This window comes from Scyliorhinus canicula, chromosome 7 (genome assembly GCF_902713615.1).
Source record: "Scyliorhinus canicula chromosome 7, sScyCan1.1, whole genome shotgun sequence".
Taxonomy (NCBI): Eukaryota; Metazoa; Chordata; class Chondrichthyes; order Carcharhiniformes; family Scyliorhinidae; genus Scyliorhinus; species Scyliorhinus canicula.
In genome coordinates, this window is record NC_052152.1 from 164,399,041 (window position 1) to 164,423,934 (window position 24,894).

Genomic DNA, 24,894 nt, shown 5'->3' on the forward strand with positions numbered 1-24,894 from the left:
GCATTTAAATAGGCAAGGGCTAATTAGGGAAAGTCAGCATGGCATTGTAAGGGGAAAGTCATGTCTCACAAATTTGATTGAGTGTTTTGAAAGGGTAACCAAGAAGGTAGATGAGGGCAGTACAGTTGACATTGTCTACATGGACTTTAACAAGGCCTTTGATAAGGTACCACATGGTAGGTTGTTGCAAAAGGTTAAACCTCATGAAATCCAGGGTGAGGTAGCCAATTGGATACAAAATTGGCTTGGCGACCGAAGCCAAAGGGTGGCTGTGGAGGGTTGTTTTTCAAACTGGAGGCCTGTGACCAGCGGTGTGCCTCAGGGATCGGTGCTGGGTCAACTGTTATTTGTTATATATATTAATGATTTGATGAGAATGTAGGAGGCATAGTTAGTAAGTTTGCAGATGACACTAAGATTGGTAGCATAGTGGATAGTGAAGAAGGTTATATAAGATTGCAACAGGATCTTGACCAATTGGGCCAGTGGGCCAATGAATGGCAGATGGAGTTTAATTTGGATAAATGTGAGGTGATACATTTTAGTCAATCAAATCAGGGCAGGACCTACTCAGTTATTGGTACGGAGTTGGGGAGAGCTACAGAACAAAGAGATCTAGGGGTATAGGTTCATAGCTCCTGGAAGGTGGAGTCGCAGGTGGGCAGGTTGGTCAAGAAGGCATTCAGCATGCAAGGTTTTATTGGTCAGAATATTGAATAAAGGAGCTGGGCCGTCTTGTTGAAGTTGTGCAAGACATTGGTAAGACCATACATGGAATACTGTATTCAGTTCTGGTCACCCTATTATAGGAAGAACATTGTTAAACTAGAAAGAGGGGGCGGCATGCGGTGCAGTGATTAGTACTGGGACTGCGGTGCTGAGGACCCAGGTTCAAATCCCAGACCTGGGTCACTGCTGTGTGGAGTTTGCACATTCTCCCCGGGTCTGCGTGGGTTTCACTCCCACAACCCAAAGATGTGCAGGGTAGGTTGATTGGTGATGCTAAAATTGCCCATTGATTGTAAAAAAGAAAAATAATTGGCTACTCTAAATTCATAAAAAAGGATTTAAAAAATAAATAGATAAATTAGAAAGAGTGCAGGAGAGATTTACGAGGATGCTTCCAGGACTTGATGGTCTGAGTTATTAGGAGAGGCTGGATAGGCTGGGACTTTTTCTCCCTGGAGCGTAAGAGGCTTAGGGGTGATCTTATAGAGGCCTATAAAAAAACGAGGAGCATAGATAAGGTAGATAGTCAACATCTTTTCCCAAAGGTAGAGGAGTTGAGAACGAGAGGACATAGATTTACGGTGAGAGGGGAGAGTTACAAACGAGACCAGAGGGGAAATCCTTTCACACAGAGGATGGTGAGCATCTGGAACGAGCTGCCAGAGACAGTCATAGCAGCAGGTACAATTGTTTTCTTAAAAAAAACAGACAATTACATGGGCAGGGTGGGTATCGAGCGATATGGGCCAAATAAGGGCAAGGGGGACTAACTTTGTGATAGAAACTGGGCGGCATATACAAGCTGGGCCGAAGGGCCTGTTTCCATGCTGTAAACCATCTATGACTCTATGACTCTATGGCTTGCCACTGATTTCGGTTAAGGCAAGCTTTGCACATCAAAACGGTGGATTCAAGACTCTGAACCCAATATAAAGGTCAAGATAAGTCTAGGTAACTTCCAGACCTTAAACGGATGGAATAATGAAACAAATTGGACCTATATAACGGACTAGCGCAGCATCACAAACATATCTTTTGTTAATCTTAGTTGTTAAATGATGGAGAGGTATTGAGATTGGAACAGATATTTCCCCTATGATAGGATAGTGAGACAGATTGCCATTGATCTCTACCTCCTTGCTGTCTGTTTCCATCTTATTACAGTGCAGCCCTATTGGGCTCGTAGAAATAAAAGCAATTCATGCTTCTCCCCCTCGATCCTCCCACCCAACCAAATCTAACCTGCCAAAAAATGGCTGATACCCACCTTCCCGCAACTGGCGAGTAGCTGGGAATGTGCTCATCTGTCCACAACTAACCAGGTAGGATTTCAATGAGGTCTAATTCAAGTCTTCCTGGTGACAGCTGTAGGCTTTCATTATCGCTGCTGTTCTGACTTTCCTAACGTCCTTTCCTCGTGGAAGTCAAAAATGTTATTCTTTCAAACGGTAACAGGGGGGAGTACAATATTTTCAGACTGAAATGGCTCACTCTTCGAGTGCCTTTATTCAAACAAAATGGCATCAGATTTCAATTTTAATAAACTTGTATAATGGGTTATACGCCATGTGAAGTTTCACAAGGATTTGCGCAGAGGCATTAATGATTTAGAAAGTCGAAAAGAAGTAACTGCACCAGATCTTCCAGTTCATCCGTATATCCAAATAATTACAACCAGGATTTTACAGGCCCCAATTTGCCCTCATATTCGGCCAAGGAGTAGAGGTGAAGTTAGATGTAAATCTGTAAAAGCTGCTGTTTTTAAATATACCCCTCTGTTGGTAGCTTCACAAAAAACAGCATCAAAACTTTAGCCTCCCGTTTATTATGGGAATTTGTTGTATTTGTCCAATAACTGCCGATTAAACTCTTCACAGAAGGTTATGTCAATACAAGCATGAACACTTGTTTAATAATGCAATATGTTTTAATTGCCAATCAACCTCCCTGGCACCAACAATTAACTATTACAAGATTAAGCTCTCATTCCTTCAGATTTTGAATTTTTCAAGAAGAACTTGAAGTGCAAATTTTAGATGTCATGTTTTTCTTACTTTGCCTTCCTATTTTCTTTGTTCCTCATTCCAATCATTCTTGTAGCCTCCTCCCCCCCCGTCCCCCCGTCCCTCCGTCTCCACACCCCCCCCCCCCCCCCCCCCCTGCCCCCGACCACCCGACCTCCACCACCACCCCATCAGATCTGGTTTGTGGTCAGGGACAGAGCGTGAGACTGTCAGGAAGGTAGGTGTGGGAATCCAGAAGGAACCACTGGAGGAGCCTCAGCCCTTGTACTTGTCCAACAGGCTTAAAGTCCTTGTGGCCTGTGTGGATAAGAGCCGGGATTGAAGGGAGGATGTGAAAACTGACCACAACACCGTGATGTAAAGTGTCATTCAAATAGGGAGGGGTCAATGGAATATATTAGGACCAGGAGATAGTATTGTTAGTGTGGTGAATCATAATTCACACTGTTATCACACATGTTGTACCATGCCTCTGTAAGCTCGGCACACGAGCAGTTGCGCGGCTCTGCCCCTAGGGGGAGGTGTATTGGGAATGTACGGACGTTTGTACTGGGCTCCACCCTTGGCTCCGCCCATGACTCTTCCCCGCCACTGGTTGTATAAAGCTTGGCAGTCGGAGCCTGCCTGCCAGTTCATCTAGAGTTCATCTCGTCACAGGCAGGCTCTGTTGTAAGACGATTAAAACCACTGTTCACTTCTAACCACGTGTCGCGTGAATTGATGGTTTCATCAATTTAATCGTCTTAAGAAACAATAAGGAACGACTATGGAATCAGCCCTCAATCCTGATCGACTGGAACTCGACCCACAGGATGCAGAGGTGAAAGAAATCTTTTTACATTGGCTCCGATGTTTTAAGGTCTACCTGGCTAAAACAAGCACCACAGAAATGACGGAGGAGCAGAAACTCAGCCTACGGCACGCAAGGGTGAGCCATCGTATATCTACTCAGTTAAATTGTACCGGCTCATATACAGAGACCCTGGCCCTACTCGACAAAATGTATGTGAGGCCCGTCAATGAGGTCTATGTGCGCCACGTTTTTACTACTAGCCGCCAGCGCCCCACAGAATCGCTAGAAACATTTCTAAGAGACTTAAAAGCCTTATCCCGGGACTGTAATTACCAGGCAGTAAATGCTGCTGAACATAGAGAACTTGCTGTCCGTGATGTCTTTGTTGAAGGCCTTAGATCGAATTACGTGCGCTAGCGACTGCTGGAGAAAGGGGCTCAAAATTTAGAAGATACTGTTGAATTTGCTACAACTATGGAGGTCTCGTTTCGTAGCCTCACCTCGTTTCCTGCGGACTCTGCGACCCCGTCATGGGCCCCCGACCAGCGACTGCCCCAGGCCTGTGCCGCGCGGCCCCCAGCCACCATGCTGCCCCAGCCTGCCACTTTTGCGGCCAGTCCCAGCACCCGCGGCAGCACTGCCCGGCCCGCAACGCGACCAGCAGCAGCTGTGGGTGAAAAGGTCACTGCGCCAGAGTGTGTCTGGCAAGGAAGGCCCCAGCCCCTAACCCTCCCGTGGCACAAAGCAACCGCACTCCACACTCGCAGGCACGCAGGCCCCGGAACGCTGCAGCCTATACCGCGACTCCACCCCTGCCCGCCACGTGGGGTCCATGGGGGCCGCCATCTTGGCGGACCCCCATCACACGGCCAAACACGTGCGACTCATGGGTGCCGCCATCTTGGACGCAATCTTCCTCGCCGACGCCGCATGCGATCCACGGGGGGGGCGACCATCTTGGGCTCCATCCTCGCCAAACTCAGAAAATTTGATTGAAGACTGCGACCTCAGCGGGCACTCATCGCGGGGCCACCCCAGCGCAGCCGACCGAGCCGCCGACTACCCACAACTCAACACAGTCACACTGGACCAACTGCGCCCAAAACATCTCCACAACTCTATGATAACGGTCCAAATCAACGGGTACAGTACACCGTGCCTTTTCGACTCCGGGAGCACCGAGAGCATCGTACACCCAGATCTGGTAAGACGCTGTTCGCTCCCTGTTTTTCCTGCACGGCAAATTATCTCCCTCGCTTCGGGTTCCCACTCTGTCCACATCCAAGGATGCACCGTCACAACTCTAACGATCCAAGGCGCTAGTTACTCTAATTTTCAACTATACGTCCTGTCCAAACTCTGCACCCCACTCTTACTGGTACTCGATTTTCAGTGCAATCTCAAGAGTCTCACCCTCAGCTTCGGCAGACCTCTACTCCCACTCACTATCTGCAGCCTAGCCACGCTGCGAATCTCCCCCTCCTCTCTTTGCCAATCTCACTCCGGACTGTAAACCCGTAGCCACTGGCAGCAGGCGGTACAGCCTACAGGACAGGGTGTTCATTCGAACCGAGGTCCGGAGGCTCCTACGTGAGGGGATCATAAGAGGCCAGTAACAGTCCCTGGAGAGCTCAGGTGGTGGTCGTCAAGACCGGGGAAAAATTCCGCATGGTCATAGACTATAGTCAGACTATTAATCGGTTTATGCTCCTCGACGCATACCCCCTCCCCAGGATTGCAGACATGGTGAATCAGATAGCCCAGTATCGGATTTTCTCCACAGTGGATCTGAAGTCTGCATACCACCAGCTCCCAATCCGCCTGGAGGACCGCCACTTCACGGCGTTTGAGGCCGATGGCCGCCTCCTCCACTTCCTCCGGGTTCCCTTTGGCGTCACAAATGGGGTCTCGGTGTTCCAACGAGCAATGGACCGAATGGTGGACCAGTACGGGCTGCAGGCCATGTTTCCGTACTTGGATAACGTCACCATCTGCGGCTATGCCCAGCAGGACCACGATACCTACCTCAATCGATTTCTCCAGACGGCCCAGAAGCTTAATCTCACGTATAACAAGGAGAAATGCATTTTCCGCACAACCAGACTAGCCATCCTCGGCTATGTAGTGGAAATCAGAGTCCTGGGCCCCGTCCCAGACCGTATGCACTCTTAGAATTCCCTCTCCCTCATTGTCCCAGGGCCCTCAAACGGTGCCTGGTGTTCTTTTCATATTATGCCAATGGATCCCTCAATATGCGGACAAAGCCCGCCCACTCTTTAAGGCCACACTTTTCCCCCTGTCAGCTGAGGCGCGCCAGGCCTTCAACTGCATCAAGGAGGACATTGCCAAAGCGGCCATGCGGGCGGTGGATGAATCCGTCCCTTTCCAGGTTGAGAGCGATGCCTCAGAGGTTGCTCTTGCAGCCACATTAAATCAGGCAGGGGGACCAGTCCCATTTTTCTCCCGAAACCTCTCCGCTTCGGAAATTCGACACTCCTCGGTCGAAAAGGAAGCACAAGCCATTGCGGAGGCTATTCGTCACTGAAGGCACTACCTCGCACGTAGAAGGTTCACCCTCATCACCGACCAAAGATCGGTTGCCTTCATGTTTGACAACTCGCAAAGGGGCAAAATTAAAAATGATAAAATTCTGAGGTGGAGGATCGAGCTCTCCACCTAAAAATACGATATTATGTATCGACCGGGGAAGCTCAACGAGTCCCCAGATGCCCGGTCCCGTGGCACGTGCGCCAGCACGCAGAGCGACCGCTTAAAAGCCATCCACAATGACCTCTGCCACCCGGGGGTTACCCGGCCCGTCCACTACATTAATGCCCGAAATCTGCCTTTCTCCACCAAGGGATTGCCCGATCTGCGCGGAGTGCAAACCGCACTTCTACAGATCAGACAGGGCCCACCTGATCAAGGCTTCTAAGCCCTCTGAACGCCTCGCTATCGATTTCAAAGGCCCACTCCCCTCGACTAACCGGAATGTGTACTTCCTAAATATCATCGACGAGTTCTCCCAATTCCCTTTTGCTATTCCGGGCCCCGACATGACCTCCCACACAATCATCAGGACCCTGCATAGTATCTTCACCCTGTTTGGTTTCCCCAGCTATGTACACAGCGATCGGGGTTCGTCCTTTATGAGCAATGAGCTGCGTCAGTACCTGCTCGACAAGGGCATCGCCTCGAGAAGGGCTACCAGCTACAACCCCAGGGAGAACGGGCAGGTGGAGAGGGAGAATGCGACGGTCTGGAAGACCGAAGAATCTCTCGCTCTCCCATTGGCAAGAAGTCCTCCCAGACGTGCTCCACGCTATTAGGTCCCTCTTGTGTACCACCACCAATGAGACCCCATACGAGCGGCTCTTTACCTTTTCCAGGGGTACTACCATGGGGGTTTTGCTCCCGGCATGGTTGAAGACACCGAGCCCAGTGCTCCTCAGGAAGCATGTCAGGGCACACAAAACTGACCCGCTTGTGGAAAAAGTGCTCCTACTACACTCGAACCCCCAATACGCCTTCATAGAGTTCCCTGCTGGCCGTCAGGACATCGTATCCCTCCGGGACATAGCGCCTGCAGGATCAAACCCCACCACTACCACCGCCGAGGTACCCCTCACACTACATCCCACCCAACTCGCAGCACCCCATGCCCCCGCGCCTACCAGTTCGCTACACATGTTCCGCGCGCCCGCACCCGCAAGCTCCCAGCGCCCCCACTCCCCAGTCGAACCAGACGGGTACAAAGCTCGGACAGAATCAACCCCGGAGTCCGCCATCGTACCCCAACTGACCGTGATCATCCAGCCACCAGAAGAGACTGCAACCCCGGTGCTCCGCAGATTACAACGGACAACTCGACCACCGGACAGGCTCAATCTGTAAACCATCACCCCCGCCGGACTTGATTTTTTTACAGTGTGTGAATGTGGTGAATCATAATAGCATAATTCACATTGTTATCACACATGTTGTACCATGCCTCTGTAAGCTCGGTACCCGAGCAGTTGCGCGTCTCTGTCCCTAGGGGGAGGTGTACTGGGAATGTACGGAAGTTTGTACTGGGCTCCATCCTTGGCTCCGCCCATGACTCCTCCCCCCCCACTGGTTATATAAAGCTTGGCAGTCGGAGCCTGCCTGCCAGTTCATCTAGAGTTAATCTCGTCACAGGCAGGCTCTGTTATAAGACGATTAAAACCACTGTTCACTTCTAACCACGTGTCGCGTGAATTGATGGTCTCATCAGTTGGGAAGATAGATACTATTCTCTGTAACAGAGAAATTGAGGTCCAAAAGCTGCATTGTTTGTCAATACTATATGGACATCTCCTGTGGAACTTGGAGTGGGAGGAGAAGGATCTAATCACCATAGTCTATGTTGCTAACGAAGACATAGGTAGAATTAAGAAAGATGTTCCAGTAAGTAAGTATGAGAGCGAAGAGCTAAATTGAAAAGCAGAACTAAAAAATTAATAACCTTTCGATCACTATCTGAATCATATGCAAATTTGCACAGAGTAAATAAGATACGAGATTTGAATACATAGCTCAAAGATTGGCACGGGAGAAATGGGTTTCAATTCATGGGGCATTGGCACTGGTACTAGGGAATAAGGGAAAAGGGCCCACTCATTGCGATGGTACTCATTTGAATACTGTTGAGACCAGTGTCCTGGTAAATCTTTTATTGGCCGTCGAGAGAGCTTTAAACTAAATAGTAGAGGGGTCGTTCACTTGAGGGGAGATTTAGAAAGTTGACAAGAAAGAACAAGGCAATAGTACAGATTAGCAATCCAGCAAGTGAGAACCAGAGTGTTTTTATAGAGCAGTTGTTTTAATTCATTCGCAGGATGTGGACTTTGCTGGTAAAGGCCGGCATTTATTGCCCATCCCTAATTACGCTTGAGAAAGTGGTGGTGAGCTGCCTTCTGCATACAGACACAAGAGTCCATCAATAAATAGGATCAGTGAATGGGGAAAGAACAGAATTAAAGATTCCTTATTGGAACGCACATAGCAATCAGAACAAGATGGATAAATTGAAAGCACCAACATAAATAAATGGGTACAATATGATTGCCATCACAGAGACGATGCAAAGTGACAAAGCCTGGAATATGAATATTCAAAGTATTATCTCTTTGAGGAAGGATAAGAAGAAACAGAGGTGGAGGTAGCTCTATTTGAGAATGTGATCAGTTGAAAAGTGTGAACTGACCCTAACTCGAAAATCAAGATGAAGAATCAGTTTAGATGTAAATAGGAGAGATGCAAGGGAGAGAAGTCATTGGTAAGAGAAATTTCAATGCCCCCTAACAATAGCGACATTGGACGACAGCATGTAAATCATAAAAAACTGTCATTCTGCACATGGGCAGGCTCCAGAAGTTATTGTCAGTTTCTCTGAAATTATCATGGTAAACACAGACATTTCCACAAAATCTGGGCCAATATTTTCACTCTACCCTCTGAAACCTGGGGGTAAATTCTCCTCCGGCGGAATTCTCCATTCCGCTGGCAGTGCACCCACGTCCGAGGGTTTCCCGGTGGCATGGTGTGGCCACAATGAGTAATCCCATTGGCCGGAGGCGGGAACGGAGAATCCCACTGCCAGAGAGGGCGCGCCGCCGAAGAACATCCAGCTAGGGAACTGCCGAATCCAGCCCTTAGTTTGAGGTACCTGCAACAGCTTGTTCAATAGGCTTAAATTAAACAAAATTATGATTCCGTAGCTTGCAGCTTATTCCTGTCTGAATTGGCTGCTTTGATTTTTTATGTCTTTTTTTTAAATTTAGATTAGCCAATTATTTTTTCCAATTAAAGGGCAATTTAGCATGGCCAATCCACCTACTCTGCACATTTTTGGGTTGTGGGGGCGAAACCCACGCAGACACGGGGAGAACGTGCAAACTCCACACGGACAGTGACCCAGAGCCGGGATCGAACCTGGGACCTCAGCGCCGTGAGGCGGTTGTGCTAACCACTAGGCCACCGTGCAGCCCCGATTTTTTTTGTCTTGAGTTTACCTCGGGCCTCACGGTAGCATGGTGGTTAGCATCAATGCTTCACAGCTCCAGGGTCCCAGGTTCGATTCCCGGCTGGGTCACTGTCTGTGTGGAGTCTGCACGTCCTCCCTGTGTGTGCGTGGGTTTCCTCCGGGTGCTCCGGTTTCCTCCCACAGTCCAAAGATGTGCGGGTTAGGTGGATTGGCCATGCTAAATTGCCCGTAGTGTAAGGTTAATGGGGGGATTGTTGGGATACGGGTTACGTGGGTTTAAGTAGGGTGATCATTGCTCGGCACAACATCGAGGGCCGAAGGGCCTGTTCTGTGCTGTACTGTTCTATTCTATTCTATTCTAACTGGACTTCATTGTTAACTGCCTGATCTCTTTCTGCAGGTGGGAAATGTCAATTGTACTATTTTTTAAAATGTTTTTTTTTTTAAATCTTTTTATTGGCTTTTCTCATATTTAGTTGTGTATATAAATTATACTTGGGCTCCATCCTCGCCAAACTCAGAAAATTTGATTGAAGACTGCGACCTCAGCGGGCACTCATCGCGGGGCCACCCCAGCGCAGCCGACCAAGCCGCCGACTACCCGCAACTCAACACAGTCACACTGGACCAACTGCGCCCAAAACATCTCCACAACTCTATGATAACGGTCCAAATCAACGGGTACAGTACACCGTGCCTTTTCGACTCCGGGAGCACCGAGAGCATCGTACACCCAGATCTGGTAAGACGCTGTTCGCTCCCTGTTTTTCCTGCATGGCAAACTATCTCCCTCGCTTCGGGTTCCCACTCTGTCCATATCCAAGGGCGCACCGTCACAACTCTAACGATCCAAGGCGCTAGTTACTCTAATTTTCAACTATACGTCCTGTCCAAACTCTGCACCCCACTCTTACTGGTACTCGATTTTCAGTGCAATCTCAAGAGTCTCACCCTCAGCTTCGGCGGACCTCTACCTCCACTCACTATCTGCAGCCAAGCCACGCTGTGAATCCCCCCCCCCCCTCCTCTCTTTGCCAATCTCACTCCGGACTGTAAACCCGTAGCCACTGGCAGCAGGCGGTACAGCCTACAGGACAGGGTGTTCATTCGAAACGAGGTCCAGAGGCTCCTACGTGAGAGGATCATAGAGGCCAGTAACAGTCCCTGGAGAGCTCAGGTGGTGGTCGTCAAGACCGGGGAAAAATTCCGCATGGTCATAGACTATAGTCAGACTATTAATCGGTTTATGCTCCTCGACGCATACCCCCTCCCCAGGATTGCAGACATGGTGAATCAGATAGCCCAGTATCGGATTTTCTCCACAGTGGATCTGAAGTCTGCATACCACCAGCTCCCAATCCGCCTGGAGGACCGCCACTTCACGGCATTTGAGGCCGATGGCCGCCTCCTCCACTTCCTCCGGGTTCCCTTTGGCGTCACAAATGGGGTCTCGGTGTTCCAACGAGCAATGGACCGAATGGTGGACCAGTACGGACTGCGGGCCACGTTTCCGTACTTGGATAACATCATCATCTGCGGCTATGACCAGCAGGACCACGATACCAACCTCAATCGATTTCTCCAGACGGCCCAGAAGCTTAACCTCACATACAACAAGGAGAAATGCATTTTCCGCACAACCAGACTAGCCATCCTCGGCTATGTCGTGGAAATCAGAGTCCTGGGCCCCGTCCCGGACCGTATGCGCCCCCTCTTAGAACTCCCTCTCCCTCATTGTCCCAGGGCCCTCAAACGGTGCCTGGGGTTCTTTTCATATTATGCCCAGTGGATCCCTCAATATGCGGAAAAAGCCCGTCCACTCTTTAAGGCCACACTTTTTCCCCTGTCAGCTGAGGCCCGTCAGGCCTTCAACTGCATCAAGGAGGACATCGCCAAAGCGGCCATGCGGGCGGTGGATGAATCCGTCCCTTTCCAGGTAGAGAGCGATGCCTCAGAGGTTGCTCTTGCAGCCACATTAATCAGGCAGGGAAACCAGTCGCATTTTTCTCCCGAACCCTCTCCGCTTCGGAACTTCGACACTCCTCGGTCGAAAAGGAAGCACAAGCCATTCTGGAGGCTATTCGTCACTGGAGGCACTACCTCGCACGTAGAAGGTTCACCCTTATCACCGACCAAAGATCGGTTGCCTTCATGTTTGACAACTCGCAAAGGGGCAAAATTAAAAATGATAAAATTCTGAGGTGGAGGATCGAGCTCTCCACCTACAAATAAGATATTATGTATCGACCGGGGAAGCTCAACGAGTCCCCAGATGCCCGGTCCCGTGGCACGTGCGCCAGCACGCAGAGCGACCGCTTAAAAGCCATCCACAATGACCTCTGCCACCCGGGGGTTACCCGGCCCGTCCACTACATTAAAGCCCGAAATCTGCCTTTCTCCACCGAGGAGGTAAAAGCCGTCACCAGGGATTGCCCGATCTGCGCGGAGTGCAAACCGCACTTCTACAGATCAGACAGGGCCCACCTGATCAAGGCTTCTAGGCCCTCTGAACGCCTCGCTATCGATTTCAAAGGGCCACTCCCCTCGACTAACCGGAATGTGTACTTCCTAAATATCATTGATGAGTTCTCCCGATTCCCTTTTGCTATCCCGTGCCCCGACATGACCTCCCACACAATCATCAGGACCCTGCATAGTATCTTCACCCTGTTTGGTTTCCCCAGCTATGTACACAGCGATCGGGGTTCGTCCTTTATGAGCGATGAGCTGCGTCAGTACCTGCTCGACAAGGGCATCGCCTCGAGCAGGACTACCAGCTATAACCCCAGGGAGAACGGGCAGGTGGAGAGGGAGAATGTGACGGTCTGGAAGACCGTCCTACTGACCCTCCGGTCCAGGAATCTCTCGCTCTCCCATTGGCATGAAGTCCTCCCAGATGCGCTCCACGCTATTAAGTCCCTCTTGTGTACCACCACCAATGAGACCCCTCACGAGCGGCTCTTTACCTTTTCCAGGGGTACTACCATGGGGGTTTTGATCCCGGCATGGTTGAAGACACCGAGCCCAGTGCTCCTCAGGAAGCATGTCAGGGCACACAAAACTGACCCGCTTGTGGAAAAAGTGCTCCTACTACACTCGAACCCCCAATACGCATTCATAGAGTTCCCTGATGTCCGTCAGAACATCGTATCCCTCCGGGACTTAGCGCCTGCAGGATCAAACCCCACCACTACCACCGCCGAGGTACCCCTCACACTACATCCCACCCAACTCGCAGCACCCCATGCCCCCGCGCCTACCAGTTCGCTACACATGCTCCGCGCGCCCGCACCCGCAAGCTCCCAGCGCCCCCACTCCCCAGTCGAACCAGACGGGTACGAAGATCGGACAGAATCAACCCCGGAGTCCGCCATCGTACCCCAACTGACCGTGATCATCCAGCCACCAGAAGAGACTGCAACCCCGGTGCTCCGCAGATTACAACGGACAACTCGACCACCGGACAGGCTCAATCTGTAAACCATCACCCCCGCCGGACTTGATTTTTTACAGTGGGTGAATGTGGTGAATCATAATAGCATAATTCACATTGTTATCACACATGTTGTACCATGCCTCTGTAAGCTCGGTACACGAGCAGTTGCGCGGCTCTGCCCCTAGAGGGAGGTGTACTGGGAATGTACGGAAGTTTGTACTGGGCTCCATCCTTGGCTCCGCCCATGACTCCTCCCCCCCCACTGGTTATATAAAGCTTGGCAGTCGGAGCCTGCCTGCCAGTTCATCTAGAGTTAATCTCGTCACAGGCAGGCTCTGTTATAAGACGATTAAAACCACTGTTCACTTCTAACCACGTGTCGCGTGAATTGATGGTCTCATCAGTTGGGAAGATAGATACTATTCTCTGTAACAGAGAAATTGAGGTCCAAAAGCTGCAATGTTTGTCAATACTATATGGACACACTATATGGATCTAATCACCATAGTCTATGTTGCTAACGAAGACATAGGTAGAATTAAGAAAGATGTTCCAGTAAGTAAGTATGAGAGCTAAGAGCTAAATTGAAAAGCAGAACTACAAAATTAATAACCTTTCGATCACTATCTGAATCATATGCAAATTTGCACAGAGTAAATAAGATACGAGATTTGAATACATAGCTCAAAGATTGTCACGGGAGAAATGGGTTTCAATTCATGGGGCATTGGCACTGGTACTAGGGAATAAGGGAAAAGGGCCCACTCATTGCGATGGTACTCATTTGAATACTGTTGAGACCAGTGTCCTGGTAAATCTTTTATTGGCCGTCGAGAGAGCTTTAAACTAAATAGTAGAGGGGTCGTTCACTTGAGGGGAGATTTAGAAAGTTGACAAGAAAGAACAAGGCAATAGTACAGATTAGCAATCCAGCAAGTGAGAACCAGAGGGTAACCGGAGTGTTTTTATAGAGCAGTTGTTTTAATTCATTCGCAGGATGTGGACTTTGCTGGTATAGGCCGGCATTTATTGCCCATCCCTAATTACGCTTGAGAAAGTGGTGGTGAGCTGCCTTCTGCATACAGACACAAGAGTCCATCAATAAATAGGATCAGTGAATGGGGAAAGAACAGAATTAAAGATTCCTTATTGGAACGCACATAGCAATCAGAACAAGATGGATAAATTGAAAGCACCAACATAAATAAATGGGTACAATATGATTGCCATCACAGAGACGATGCAAAGTGACAAAGCCTGGAATATGAATATTCAAGGATATATCTCTTTGCGGAAGGATACGAAGAAACAGAGGTGGAGGTAGCTCTATTTGAGAATGTGATCAGTTGAAAAGTGTGAACTGACCCTAACTCGGAAGATCAAGATGAAGAATCAGTTTAGATGTAAATAGGAGAGATGCAAGGGAGAGAAGTCATTGGTAAGAGAAATTTCAATGCCCCCTAACAATAGCGACATTGGACGACAGCATGTAAATCATGAAATACTGTCATTCTGCACATGGGCAGGCTCCAGAAGTTATTGTCAGTTTCTCTGAAATTATCATGGTAAACACAGACATTTCCACAAAATCTGGGCCAATATTTTCACTCTACCCTCTGAAACCTGGGGGTAAATTCTCCTCCGGCGGAATTCTCCATTCCGCTGGCAGTGCACCCACGTCCGAGGGTTTCCCGGTGGCATGGTGTGGCCACAATGAGTAATCCCATTGGCCGGAGGCGGGAACGGAGAATCCCACTGCCAGAGAGGGCGCGCCGCCGAAGAACATCCAGCTAGGGAACTGCCGAATCCAGCCCTTAGTTTGAGGTACCTGCAACAGCCTGTTCAATAGGCTTAAATTAAACAAAATTATGATTCCGTAGCTTGCAGCTTATTCCTGTCTGAATTGGCTGCTTTGATTTTTTTTGTCTTGAGTTAACCTGGACTTCATTGTTAACTGCCTGATCTCTTTCTGCAGGTGGGAAATGTCAATTGTACTATTTAAAAAAATGTTTTTTAAAAAAAATCTTTTTATTGGCTTTTCTCATATTTAGAAACAGTTGTTGCGTATATAAATTAATTGTTGTTGAGGTGAGGGTGAAGCCATGCCCAATAGTGGCAACCTTTGGGGTATCGGAGCAGCCAGAGTTACACTTGGCAAATGGGGCCAACGCCCTTGCTTTTGCTTCTCTAATCGCACACCGGAGAATCCTACTCGGCTGGCGATCGGCAGCACCGCCCACAGCTGCAATTGTACTATTACCTGCCAGTAACCCACTGGCAGTTAGATTCCAAGCCATTGTGTCAGTAAGTAGGGAGCCCCTCCCATCCTTTGCACGTTGTCCCTTGCGACTGTTGTGAAGCACATTTCTCTTCCTATACCTGATAGCGTGATGTTGTTACATACAAAATCCTGACAGGTCAACACACATTGCCTGACACCAGTTCACATTCTGTGCCCAGGATGGTTACACGACGACTTGAATTCGCTGCAAAGCTGTCAACAACTGCAGTAGTCGGTATGCATACTTCAAAGTGGCAGTTTTAATGGCTTATCTGAAACAAATCCATCTCAATAGATTGAATGTTGCTGGCAAGGTATAAGAAAAGGTCAATCCTTACAATACACTGTGAGTGGCTGTATATGGGAGCACTTTCAATATCACAGACATAGAGTCATAGTGTTGATTAAGATTTATTCTTCAGGGTGTGGAGTAACAGCAGGATTATAAACCGTAGCCACCCTTAGCCTCTGGAAAGTCACGAAACATTTACCTCCATTCTGTTACAATTTCAATGCAAGAAATGAAATAATTAAAATATGAAAAGCCTCATGTGCCAGAAATTGCTTCTCAAAACAACATCCGATTTGTTCCAGGTGCCAGGGAGATGTAGATATTCTCATTAGTTTTGGCGACAAATTTTTAACAGCGACTTTTCTTTGCAACCTATGCTGGTGGGAGATGAGGAGACAAGTAATTACTGTGTGAACATGTTTTGCCGTCCTTCAGTCTGTCTGTGAATAATTACTCTGGCAAAAATAAGGTGGCGTAGCATATCATAGGGACAGGCACATTCACTTTTGTACCCTGGTAATACAATTTTCCCAGTGCCAGTGACATCATGTGTAACAATAATTTCTGGTTTAAGGCCAGAGAGTCAGGTATAATGTCACCATTTATATGCTGAAGTTACAGCTGAAACAAAATAGCAACAATGCAGAACATTAACATAAAAGCAAAATACTGTGAAAACTGAAATTTAAAAAAACCAAAATGCTGGGAAATACACAGCAAGCCTGGCAGCATCGATACAGGGAGAAAAACAGAGTTAAATGTTTCAAGTCAAATATGACTCTCCTGAATCTGTGCACTGCACTCACCTCTTTTCCACATGAGACTGGTGGCCATATATCAACTAGGCATTGGTCAATGACTCTGGCTCTTTTCAAAATATTGGGTATGTTTGAAAAAGCGGTTGCAAGTGTTACACACTTAATGCACTAACCTAAACCTTGCCTTGCTGTACAGATAATGGTGGATGTACGCATCCATTCTGAAGCTACTAGCATGGTTCAATGGACGTTGATGCTAAGCAGATTTAATTTGTTCACCATCACCCTTAACTCCACAATTGTTGCCTGCCTATCTCACAGCGATGATCTGGATGAAGGTGCTAAGGGAACAGCCTGCACGTTTGCAGATAATACACAGACTTGTGTGGATGTTAGGACCATTGATGTGGAAAATAGATTACAAGCAGATCCAGATGCAATACATGGATGTGCCCGTGCATGACAAATATCATTCATTATAGATGAGTGTAATGTTGTCAGTGGTTTAAGACCTCTCTATGTTTATAAAATATTAAACAACTGGACAAAGGCTTTAAAATTTCTGAAGACATGGCTGGCTATGACTTAAAGCAAAGAACCGTCTGCATTTAGAAGTTGCCACCTCGTTATTTCTGAAGAGATGCTAATGACCCAGCGACTGCAAAGTACAAATTCCAAGGGAATTGTACAAAGGCAATTTGCATTTCTGGGCCAGGCTTGGCCAACGGAGACAATGGGGATGATTTTGACCCGGCTTTAGCCGTGTTTGGGAACGCCCTCGCAGGCAGGATATCCGAGAGAATCAGGAAACACGGTTCTCTCCGGAGAGATCGCATTTGCCGATTTTCCACGCCCCTCGCTGGTGATGTCATAGGGTTCATGCCCACAAAACTTGAGAACCTAATTTTAGTTATTTTACTGCATTTCAATGTAATTCCCCAGCTCCCCCCGCCACATAATCCCCCCCTCACTGAATATTCAAACCTTTACAACTCTATTTGAAACATAGAAACATAGAAAATAGGAGCAGGTGGAGGCCGATCCTTTCAGACCTGCTCCGCCATTCATTTGTCAAAGCTTTGACAAAGAGTCATCGGACTCGAAACGTTAGCTCTTTTCTCTCCCTACAGATGCTGCCAGACATGCTGAGATTTTCCAGCATTTTCTCTTTCATGCTATATCTAACTGCTTCTTGAGAACACATATGTTTTGGCATCAAATACTTTCTGCAGTAGCGAATTCCACAGGCTGACCACTTTTTGGGTGAAGAACTTTCTACTCATCTGTGTCTTAAACGGTCAACCCCATATCCTCATGGAGGCACCTGCCACAGTTGTTAGCACTGAGACTGCAGCGCTGAGGACCTGGGTTCAAATCCAGGCCCTGGCTCACTGTCCATGTGGGGTTTGCACATTCTCCCCATGTCTGCATGTGTTTCATCCCCACAACCCAAAGATGTGCAGGTTAGGTGGATTGGCCATGCTAAATTGCCCCTTAATTCCAAAATAATTGGGTACTCTAAATTTATTTTTAAAAAACGTATCCTCAGATGTGACCCCTGGTTCTGGACACACCCACAATCAAGATCTTCCTTCTTGCATTTACTCTGTCTAGCCCTGTTAGAATTTTAGAAGTTTCTATGAAATCCCCTGATTCTTCTGAACTCCAATGAATACAATCCTAACCGGCTTCATCTCCCCTCATACATCAGTTCTGCCATCCCAGGAATCAGTCTGGTAAACCTTTGCTGCAGCAAAAACATCCTTCCTTAGATAAGGAGACCAAAACTGCACACAATATTCCATGTGTGGCCTCACCAAGGCCCTGTATAATAGCTCCTGCACTCACTATGATGGTCAATGTACCAGTTGCCTACTTTACCACCTGCTGTATTTGCATGCTTACCTTCAGCGATTGGTGTACGAGGGCACACAGGTCTCATTGCACATTCCCCTCTCCTAATTTGTGGCCAGTTAGATAATAAGCTGCCTTCCTATTTTTGGTCCCAAAGCAATAACCTTACCTTTATCCAAATTATATTGCATTTGTCATTCATTTTTCCACTCACTCAACTTGCCCAGATCACACTAACAAATCTCTGCATCCTCCCCATAGCTCACCTGCCCACCAAAATTTGTGTCATCTGCAAATTTGGAGATATTACATTTTGTCCCCTCTTCTAAATCATTAATATATAATGAATAGCTGGGGTGCCATTACCGATCCCTATGGTACGCCACTCATCACTGCCTGCCATTTGAAAAAAAATCCATTTATTCCTACTCTTTGGGCGCGCTTCTCCGCAAATCCGGCGTGCCGTGAAGGCTGGCGTGAAACTGGCCGTGTTTCACGCCAGCCTCGGAGCTCCGTCCCGGCACCCGATTCTCCCCCCCCCCCGGGCGGAGCTAGTATCGGGGCCGGGGGAATCACGGCGACGCGGAGTTAGCGAACGTCAGCCGCGCATGCGCGGGTTGGACGGCTCCAACCCGCGCATGCGCGGATGCCGTCATCACGCAGACGCGTCATGCCCCTCAGCCGTCCCGCGGACTGATCCTGCGGGGTGGCGGAAGAACAAATAGTGCGGGGGCATCGGACCCGCTACCCGCGATTGGTGCCCACCGATCGCAGGCCCATGCCACCCTTGGCCAATCGGCGCCATGGTTGTCCGAGACGGGCACTTTGCGGCCGTTTTCACAAACGCTGAAAGCAGGTGTGATCGCGGCTGTGAAAACGGCCGTAAACTCCGCGGCATTCGGCCCATCGGCCTGCGGAGAATCGCTGATCGCCGTAAAAAACGGCGAGCAGCGATTCGTGTCGGGGGCGGCTGGAGGGGGGGGGAGAATAGCGGGAGGCCGTGAAAATTGTCGGGAAGGCCCTCCCGCTATTCTCCGACCCGTCGTGGGCAGCGGAGAATCGCGCCCCTTTGTTTCCTGCCTGTCAACCAGTTTTCTGTCCATCTCAACACACTACCCCTAATTCCATGCACTTTAATTTTACATGCTAATCTCTTATGCAAGTCTTTGTCAAAATCCTTCTGAAAGTCAATCTTTGATAATATATTCAAGAATTTTCCCCATGATCAATGTCAGGCTTAGTGGTCTATAATTTCCTGTTTTCTCTCTACCTTCCTTTGTAAATTGTGGGGTTCCATGAGCTACCCTTCAATTGTAGGAACTGTTCCACACTCTATAGAATCTTGGAAGATGACCACCAGTGCATCCATTATTTCTCAGGCCACTTCCATAAGTACACTTACTTAGCAACTGTGACATTGTAAGATAGAGAAGCTTCTAAATTTTGGTTTAACTAATTTGTGAGCAGTTGGCGATAGGTAGTGAGAGAGAAGGCAGTTGTTTTAGAAGACTAGAGTGGTAATATCTCAATCAGCTTTGCTAGAAGAAAGGCCATATGCTGGAGTAATGGTAAAGGAAGTAAGTGCAGAGATCTGAACAGCAGTTAGTTAAGAAAACTAGATAACTGAAGAAACATGTCCAAGAAGTCTGAGGTCAAAGGTACTAGAACTGTTCAATAAAGACACACCAAACTGAGAAGAAGGCTGAGATGCCAGAAAGATATCTGAAGTAATGTTCAAGTTTGTGAAATTTTACTTCAGCCTGTGAAATGTTAGTTGAAATAACTATGGAAATTGGTGGCTGGATCTCAGAGTTTGTGTAAAAGAGTGAAGACAAAAGAAATCGTAAAGGAGTTGGTGTGAAATCCTGGACTTGATTTGTGGTTAAAAATGAAGCGGAAGCTTTGTTTAAAACTATCATTTGGAAAACTGGTCTGGATTTCCGAATGCAGGCCGCTGAGGGAACACATAATTATGGGAGAAGCCTTTAAAGCATGTTTTTGGGTGTGGAGAATGGAAACACTCTCATGACAATCACTGGTAGGGTGGGGGGGGGGGGGGGGGGGAGGGGGGGGGGGGGGCTGAATCTGAGGAGGCATCCACAAACATTTGGGTTCAGAGTGGAGTGAGTATTTGTCCACAGTCATCTTGTATGCTTAAAAGGGACATTGTGTAATGAGACCCTTGTAGATTAGGATCTACATTGTAATCCATATTATTCCTAAAGCCAGTTAAAATGGGGGAATAAAGGAGTATTGTATTATAATCCAGTTTTTCCATGTTTCATAAATGTTTTTTTCTTGTTGTTAAAAGTAATGAGCGGCCCTGGGACTCTGTTCCTCCTCATTTTATTTTTAGACAGTAAATGTTATGGGGCGGATTTGACGGAAAAAAACCAGTCCCTTTTATTTGTGAATAGCGAGGTGTTTCTCGGAGCTTGCAATGCCGAGAATGACTGTGATCAAACAAGACTCGTTTTTGCAGGGTCTCTGCAGGGAATGTTCCATCAAGGCTGCATTTCCCTCTCTTCCTGCACTGATGAGGTGAGTTTGTCAGTGCAGGAAGAGATCGGGGCACCATTTTTAAATGCCGCCAAAATCTCTCAACCCCCACCACAGCCTCCAGACCCCCCCCCCCCCCATTGCCACACCCCCTCACCCCGCTAGGCCTGATCCCTGGCGCACGCAACCTGGCACCTGTCAGTTCCCCTGTCAGCCTGGGAATGCCACCTGATGCCAACTGGGCACCATCTCAGTGCCATGGTAGCCTTCCCAGCTTGGTATTGCCAAGGTGTCTGGGTAAAAGTGCCAAGAGGTCAGACTGGCACTGCCAAGGTGCCCAGCTGGTATTCGGGGTGCCAGGGTATCATCCTGCCCAGAGCCCCAATCACCCAGGAGCCTCCGATCACCTGGCAGAGCCCTACAAGTGTTGTTATGCCTGGTCCATCTTTGTGAACTAGTGATAAATGGTGACACGGCGAGGTTTCCAGGTGCGAGCATTCGATCCTGAGCTTCGGGATACTCTGCCGCGGACATATTTTAATGAAGCTAAGTGCTCATTTAAATATGAAAATCTGGATCCCACCCAGTGAGTGGTTCCATTCCGGAATCTTCCCACCCAGTTATAACAGTAGCTGGGGGTCGTAATATTTAAATAAATTCTCAACTTCAGTCGTGGTATCCTGCCTGTTGATTCATACTGCCCTACCTAGCTGTATGAGAGCGTAACATAATGTATCAGAATTACAGTGCTTTGCAACCTATCTTTTCCTTGTGTGCTCCTTCAATTTCTCTGAAGACCGACCAAGTAACATTTGGTGAAGCAAAGCTTGATATGAATCTTTAAGCAACTTTCTTTCACAAATGAACATCCAGGACAACAGTTCTGATCAGACTCACTCAGTTCAACCAGTACCACTTCGCTTAATTGTGCCAAATGAAGAATGTGCCGCACTTCGCCACATTAGTGGGCCATCTTACCTGACAGAAACAAAAGGTTTTCTAGCATTTCTAACCTCTCCATCTCAGTGAAAACTCCCCTTTGTTTTTTTCCCCTTTTTAATCAAACTTGTCTGCGAACATATGGATATGAACAAAGATTTGACTGAACGGACTTTTTTTCAGAGAAGTTAAGCAAAGTAAATTGCAACTCGAGGACGGATGGAAGAAATGGTTTTGAGGTTTCCACTTGTTCTGGAGGCTCATCCAGCTTTTATATTTGTGAAAAGTGACTCAGATGATGCCATTGCTGAAATTCCCACTGATTCTGCTGTCAAGAGTTGATGGTGGTGTACAAAAACATGTTGCAGAGGGCAGCACAGTGGCGCAGTGGTAGCACTGCAGTCTCACGGCGCCGAGATCCCAGGTTCGATCCCAGCTCTGGGTCACTGTCCATGTGGAGTTTGCACATTCTCCCCGTGTTTGTGTGGGTTTCACCCCCACAACACAAAGATGTGCAAGGCAGGTGGATTGAACATGCTAAATTACCCCTTAACTGGAAAAAATGAATTGGGTACTCTAAATTTTAAAAAAAACATGTTGCAGAAACAGAAAACTCAACACCATGATGATCTTTTATCCTCAGTAGATGTTGCAAAGTTTCATTAAATAACCAAAAGGAATGCAAAAGCCTGATCTCCTTTATTAGAAATAGGAAAGGAAGAAGTGGCCAACTCTCAGCTGTGCAGCAGTTGAATGTCTGCCATGTACAATGAGTATTCTTTGAAACTCATTTCCAATTTCAGATGTGACACACAGTCTCTCCATAGCGCCAGGCTACACTCTAAGCATATTTAAAAATTCATTCTTCTGAAAAAAATATCCACATAAATTTCAAGCATGCTGCCAAGTAACAGGAAGACAGTTCCACAAGGGTGACTCTCTGCTTGGCAAAGTTAGCCTGAAGTTTCATTAAACCTTCCTGTTACATTCAAGAAGTTTGCAATGGTTTGTAAATTGGTCTCTGGAGAAAATTGAAGCAAGCTGCTCCCTACCTGTCAGGGATTTGTGTACGCTTGGGAGAGGAGAACGGGAGAAGGTAGGGGGTTGGGGGAAGACAAATTAAAATGGCTGAGGGTTGTTTGTGTCCAATTTTAATTGTACCCGATGGAATTTGTATAATTGCATGAGGGAAGAAATTAATTTAGAGAAATTTAAACGGTCAAATTGAATGGAAAAGGGTTGCTTTTGCATTTATTAATAGAATATTTCTTTCTCCTTTGGTGCTGTTGGATATGATATGCCATGCCTTTCTATGGGCTTGGTAAAACCCAATCTGAGCATCTTCATGACTTGCAAACTGCACACCTGGCCCACATGTGACTCCACACGCCACCTTTGCCTTTTCACACTGGTTTTGGGTTTGCAATGCATCTTGAGGGCTGCACAGCAGTACTTGGGGGCTGTGAGGGTGGAGGGGGCCACAGTATCTCAGCTCCCAATAGTGCTTAAGGCACCTAAACCTAATCCATCACTTCCCTCACACACTCACCACTAAATGCCCCCTAAAATCAACCATGCCGCTTCTATGTTCCCCATGTGTCCTCCATAGCCACTCACCCATTATAAATGATGTATTGACCTGAAGTTCTATGCATCATCAATGGAAAATACTTTACATTCCTGGGAAAAAAATAAACTCCAACATGTAATTGATTATGAGAATAAAATTAATTCTACCATTTGAAAAAAAAAGCTGTACTATTTGTAATCCTATTAGCTTGTATCAACAAAGAAAGAAAAGAAAAAGAAAATCATTTATTGTTACGAGTAGGCTTCAGTGAAGTTACTGTGAAAAGCCCCTAGTCACCACATTCCGGCACCTGTTCGGGAGACTAGTACGGGAATTGAACCATGCTGCTGGCCTGCTTTGGTCTGCTTTAAAAGCCAGCGATTTAGCTCAGTGTGCTAAACCAGCCCCTCGCAGAAACCACATTAAAAACCCGGGTCTGGATTCCCCGTCAGTCGACCCTGAAATTGGGAAATACGATTGGGTGGAGAATCGGTTTTAATGCTGAAATTGTGGAAGGTACCAGTTTCATGCCAAATCGCAATTCTCCGATGCCTCAACAACGGCATCAATGGATCCCACTCTGCACGTACAGTAAATGGTGTTGGCATATCATTAGCGGCCTGACCTGGCATTCTTTGGGGTCAACGCGAATCTCCGCCTCCACTGGGAGGAATTCCCAGCGGCAAGGTTCACTTGTGCTTTTAAAAATTGTGAAACGGGAGCAGCACGTGGCGCAGTGGTTAGCACTGGGACTGCGGAACTGAGGACCTGGGTTCGAATCCCAGCCCTGGGTCACTGTCCGTGTAGAGTTTGCACATTCTCCCCGTGTCTGTGTGGGTTTCACCCCCACAACCCAAAGATGCGCAGGTTACGTGGATTGGCCACGCTAAATTGTCCCTTAATTGAAAAAAAATAATTGGGTACTCTAAATTGACATTAATAAAATAATTGTGAAACAGCCGCCGTGGAGAGAGAGGGGGTTATGGAAAGTGTCCAACATCGCCATAGTTTGCTGACAGGCCAAGGGGATTAGTGGGGATGGCCAGGAGGTGGGCTGTGGGGTTGGGGTGGATGGCCACCATTGCCGTAGCTTGCAAGGCAGCAATGCAGCTGTGCACACCACTGACTGCCCACCGTGAACTTAGGGCCATGGGTGCTAGCCTCTCAACGATTGCTGAATCGGTCCAGGTGCAACGTCATTTTTGCTGTTGTGGAAATCCATAAATTCTGCCCCGGCATCAAACCATAGTCTCAGGAACAGAAAAACCACTCACAATCTCTTCTATAACTTCCTGAAACTGTAACTCATTCTCAGATGAATGGAATACCTACAGTGCTGAAGTCCATTAGAACTTGAAACTCAGCCAAACATTGATAATGGCTGTAGCTTTCCAAACAGTAGACACACTCTGGGAAGGACAGGAGAGCAGATAATAATTTCAATGTGAAAGTGAAATCCTGTCAAATGTCAGAAGCAGGTGGTTAGCATTTTACAAGAGTTTTAATTTCCAGTGTCGAAACTAGTTTTTTTTTGTCAACCAGAAGCATTAAAATCATATTTCAGAAGACGACAGGACAGGTTGACAGGATATTTTGTCACAGTTTTCACTGCGATATGACCTAGACCTAGTACAGGACACAATTTCAAAATTTGTAGATGATCCGAAACTTGGAATCATTGTGAATTGTGAGTATGATAATGTAGAACTTCA